Source organism: Archocentrus centrarchus, chromosome 16 (genome assembly GCF_007364275.1).
Source record: "Archocentrus centrarchus isolate MPI-CPG fArcCen1 chromosome 16, fArcCen1, whole genome shotgun sequence".
Classification (NCBI taxonomy): Eukaryota; Metazoa; Chordata; class Actinopteri; order Cichliformes; family Cichlidae; genus Archocentrus; species Archocentrus centrarchus.
In genome coordinates, this window is record NC_044361.1 from 4699815 (window position 1) to 4705396 (window position 5582).

Genomic DNA, 5582 nt, shown 5'->3' on the forward strand with positions numbered 1-5582 from the left:
CGACAAACGACAGCGACAAATGGGTCGCATCGCCACTGGGGTGAAACCGAACACACGGGAGGCGATAGCGACAGCAGCATTGCGAATCGCGCTCTCATGTCACTCATCTCTAAGAAATGTGATTGGTTAGACATTTTCAAAGCAGTCTGTGTCAGACACGGCAATAAAGATGAGTCCGAAGATTTTATTGGAACTGGCATAAATCTTGCTGTTAAGTCTCCTCTACAAAAGAAAAAGACAACCTTGGGTTCATCCTATATTAGCACAAAAGTCCTCTCTATCCGTCTGTTTAACGTTGGTCTTGTGCCAACACTTTCCCATACGGCTGCCTTTTGTGTGTTAGTCGATAATCACTGTGTGAAGTGTCATATAACATAGGAAAGTCAAACACAGATAAAACGATGCTTTCGTGCTCAAAGTGGTTGCAGACTGCAGCGTGTAGCATACTCTCCGCTCATTGGTCAGTCAATGAAACCCTCGCTGATTGGTTTAGTGCCACGCGACAGCGACAAAAGTAGAACATTTTTCAACTTTGTTGTGTCGCGTGTGCACGTCTACGTGTACGAGGTCGAAATTTCACATGCACGAATGTCGCCGGTCGCTTAGCTGGAGGAGGGCAAGCAATTGTTGCCTCATCGCACAAGCTCCATAGGAAATAAATAGAGAGCGAGCAACGTCGTTCCCCGTGTGTCGAGCCCCTTACAAGGACAGCTCCTAAACAATTAGGACAGACTTAATTCATGTGTCTCAACATTTAATTTTGTTAATAAACCACAACAGAATACTTCAAACAAATTGTTATAAAAGTGCTCTGTGCCAAATGGATTTTAATTAACCATACAAATCAGTTCCCCTGGTGCTGCAGACACCTGAAAATGTCTGGGCACTTATAGACAGCAAAGTTATGTTTCAACCCAGGTGCAGTTCATTCAGGTTGCAAAGATAGTTCAGCTCAACCAGGATGGCATGTCCATAGGTACAGCTGCAAGGTTTTCTGTGTTCATCAACACAGCTGCAGGACCAGTACCTGCTTCTTTGTGCAAGTAGGAACAGAACCAACACTGCCCGTCCCACTAAATGACCTCCAGCAGGCTACTCGTGCACATTTCTGACCAAACTGTCAGAAACTTGTGCCCACAGCTAAGCACCATGCAGATCGATTGGCATTCCCCTAAGAATACCAAAGCTGGCTGGTCTGCCACTGCATCCCGTTTCCTCCACAGATGAGTGCAGTTTTCCACAATTTTTGTTATAAGGCAAAGACTGACTGCCAGTCTGCTGGCAGTCAGTCTTTCCCTTCCCTTCTTCTTCTCCCCTTGTTTCATCTTTTGTTGGGATTTATCTTAAAGAGGCAGCTGTCAAGTTAAATACCCCCCCCCCCCCAAAAAAAGAAATCCAATTAATTATAGATTACAGCAAAATTATGGGAATTTGCAAATATTATGCAAAGAGCATATTTGTGGTAGGAGTCTGCATGTGAAGTTAGGTTAAGTGGTAACTCCAAATGATTACATTTGTATTACATTTTAGATATGTACAGTATTTACAGCTTTAAACTAGAATTTAACAGTTTTATCGTTTAGATAAACATTGCATGTTTGTGAAATTATGTTTTTCAAATCTTATGCAGCTGCAGTTTGGTCTTTTTATATTAAAAGAATTCTGTAAAAGAAAAAAAAAGAATTCTGTAAAAAAAAAAAAGAAGAAATCTGTAAAAAAAAAAAAAAAAAGAATTCTGTAAAAAAAAAGAATTTTGTTTAAAACGAAAAAGAGTTCTGAAAAATTAAAAAAAAATCATGTTCTTTTCACAGTTACGGTTTTTTATGAAATTTTACATTAGACAAGTTAATTCACAATCTATTTTTGTAATTTTATTGGTATTTCATGTGTTTAAAAATAAGTCTGTTAACTAATTGTTTTTCACATTGTAACCTTTGTGATGAACTGGGTGACTTTTCCAAATTTCAACAAAGATATTCCATCCATCCTCTTCGGGGTCACAGGGGTCTGGAGCCTATCCCTGCTGACATACGGCAAGAGGCAGTGTACACCCTGCATGGGTCACCAGCCTGTTGCAGGGCTAACACAGAGAGACAGACAACCATGTAACTGCATGTCTTTGGGAGGAAACCCACGCAGACACCACACAGAGAGGCCCAGGGCAAGGTGGAATCGAACCCAGGCCTTCTAGATGTCATTCTCGCTGTGAGGCAGCAGTGCTAAGCACCACACTGCCGTGCGTTTCTCTTGAAATATATTCAAGAGATCAAAACTGATGCTGGATGGCGCCTGTTTGAACAATTAGTTTATTTTTGTTGTTCATCTCAAGTCTATTAAATCCTAAAAATCCAGTCCTGATCTGATGCTCTTCAAGTATTATCAGTTTTTCAGCATATCTAATGAAGATTTAAAAATTAATAATGACTTAGGCCTATTGAATGAACATTTTTTTCTTTGATATTTTTGATATTCAATTGTGCCATAGGGCTCCACATTTGTCATGTTAATCTGCCACACTATTGCAATATTGTAATTTATTCTCATGCTAATGTGTTTGAAGTAAAAGGTTTGCTCATGTTCCCTATAACCCTAATTTCTGGTTGAGGTAGCGTTCTCCGGTCTCGCTCCTTCTCGGGCAGTGGGTGTTTGGCGGATTACAATTAATCTTAAAATAATCACCTATAATAAACACCAACTCAGCAGGACAGTGTGAACTCAACTTTTACTCTGTTGTCACTCCGACACACACCACAGGGAAAAACCAATGTTGCACCAAAAACAGTCCCACCATAAACAGTACAAGGTAGGAACTAAAATTACTTGTCACAATGTTCAATAATAACTAACTTAAATGTTACACATAAAATTATAAGATGAGGCAAATGATAAACATCACAACCTCAGCTGTGCCCCTCCGATGGCTCCACCCACCACCATACAACAAAAATGGACAGTTCATATTGCCTGCACACTCTTCCAGTGATTCATTACTGATCACAGCCAACAGCCAGATGTTTCACATCAACAAGTTTTCTCCTAAAGCCCACCACGCAGACGGGAAGATTTTGGTCCTTTTAATTGTGTTTGGTCAAATACACTGTAAAACATTGCAGTACTTCAAATCCTGCCATTTTGCTCCATGTTGCTGGGGAAGGAGAAACAAACTCACCTCGATCCTTTCATATCCTGTTTGGGAGGCCCACATGGTGCGGTAAGGTCTGCAGGAAGAGCACCGCCTCCCACCAACCACTGTGAAAGGGACATTTTGAGATACTGCAAAACTTTGTCTTCTGTGATATCCCAGCCATTGGCCAAGGCTAACAGAGTAGTAAGGTGTGAGGAACTGACTTACCTGTGTGAGATCTGATGACTGTGGAGTGAACTCACTGTCATGCTCAAAAGACTAGTTTGAGGTGATTCGAGCTTTGTGACATGTTTTATTCTGTGGGAGGCGATCAGAAGATGTGTAAACTGTGGTCATAAATGGATAGCTAGGTCAGTAACAATCCTCAGGTAGGCTGTAGTGTTTAAATGATGTTCAGTTGGTAGCAAGGGGTCAAAAATGTACCAAGAAAATATCCCCCATACACCAGCAGCCTGAACCTTTGATACAAGGCCGAATGCATCCATGCTTTCATGTTGTTTATGCCAAATTCTGACCCTACCATCTGAATGTTGCAGCAGAATTTGAGACCCATCAGATCAGGCAACACTGTTTCCAATCTTCTATTGTCCAATTTAGTTGAGCCTGCATTGAATTGTGGCCTCAGGTTCTTGTTCTTAGCTAACAGGAGTGGCAGCAGTGTGGTCTCCTGCTGCTGGAGCCCATCTGCTTCAAAGTTTGATGTGTTGTGCATTCAGAGAGGCTCTTCTGTGTACCTTGGTTGTAATGAGTTACTGTTGCTCTCCCATTATCCGGACGCAGTGTGGCCATTCCCCTCTGATCTCTGGCATCAACAAGGTATTTTCACCCAGAGAACTGCCGCTCACTGGATAACATGGCCAGTGAGTGGATGTAAAGGTACTTTACTGTACTATGCAGTAGATGGTGCTATGTTCTCAGTTTGTATTTTTTTTTCCAGATGCATATAGTTTCACGTGTTTTTACTTTTCTCAGTTTCACAGTTAAAGTTTCACATAATTCCTTCACAGTTCATCTTTGTTTACCTCTGCATTAAGCCTACATTTTTTTGTAGTAATTTTTTTCAAAGCCAGTAATTTTTTTCAAAAAAAAAACTTACTGGTGTGCAAGTGATGAAACAGTGGTGAAATGTTGTATTCTTTGGTCACAGAGATGAAAGGGATTGATTGACTTTGCAAAAACTGTCACGTGAAAAGGTTTTGATTGTTTTAGAGTTGTTTGCACAGGTGGCAGGTGGGTCTGTATTAGAGAAATACCTTAAATGTTTAGCATATGCTTTCAACCAGCTAATGCACCTGGCTTAAAATAAGATTGCCTTGGTTCATATTGCAGGAAACTGCCACTCTTGTTGTGCCTCTTGCACATGGGCACTTTTAGGATAGTTGTTGATAATCCTGTTGCCATATTGACGTATTCTTGAATAGCATTTTATTTCAAATCTTCTACGTTTCTGAGTTTCAGACTCATGCATGTCAAAAACAGATAGATAGATAGATAGATAGATAGATAGATAGATAGATAGATAGATAGATAGATAGATAGATAGATAGATAGATAGATAGATAGATAGATAGATATCTACATCTTAATCTTCTGGTAAACTGAACCAATTAATCAGAACAAGATTTCTGATTCTCTTGACCATTTTTTTAATGATGGGGTTCACAAAACAGAAGTTGATGTAAACTTGCTCCACCTCCTGGCCTTGCACAGACAGAGGCACAAAGCCCATATGCATAAAATAAAATAAAACAAACAAAAAACTGTGTTACCACAGGATAGCACCGTCTTGACCAGCAGTCACAGATGATAAATCTTCACTAGCAGATTACATAGTAATAGCTGAATGTACAGTGTAAACATGAACAGTAGTTTTGAAAAGTGTTCATTTAGTACAATTAACCACCCCCCAATATACTTGTACACCTTAGTCTGAGTAAATACTAGATAAAGTAGAAAAAAAGAAAAAAAAATGTGTAAGCGCTGCCAATAAACTTACACTCAACTTTTGGTTTTGTCTGTTTGCTTGTTGTCAGCAAAAGCACACATATTGGATATTTAAAAGTTCAAACAAAGAGTCAAATCTAAATATAAATAAAAAAGGAAAATTTTTTCCTCCTAGATTTATGAATGTATAACCATACATTCATACATACATACATGTACCTAATTTCTAATTTAGGATTTTTCAAATTTAAGACTTGAATCTCAGAAATTGATATATATTTTTATATTGCCCCAAATTGATTACAATGGCTATTATTAAGTTATTATATCAATCTGGCTCCGTCATTTTTATTTTACATACCATGGCCCTTACTTTTAACACAAACAAATTTAAAAAGATCGCGAAAGGACAAACCTCTTCGCATGCCTACATTTCCCATGAACCATCTGACATCGAGGCTCGCGAGACTTCAAATGTAGTCGACACGTTTGC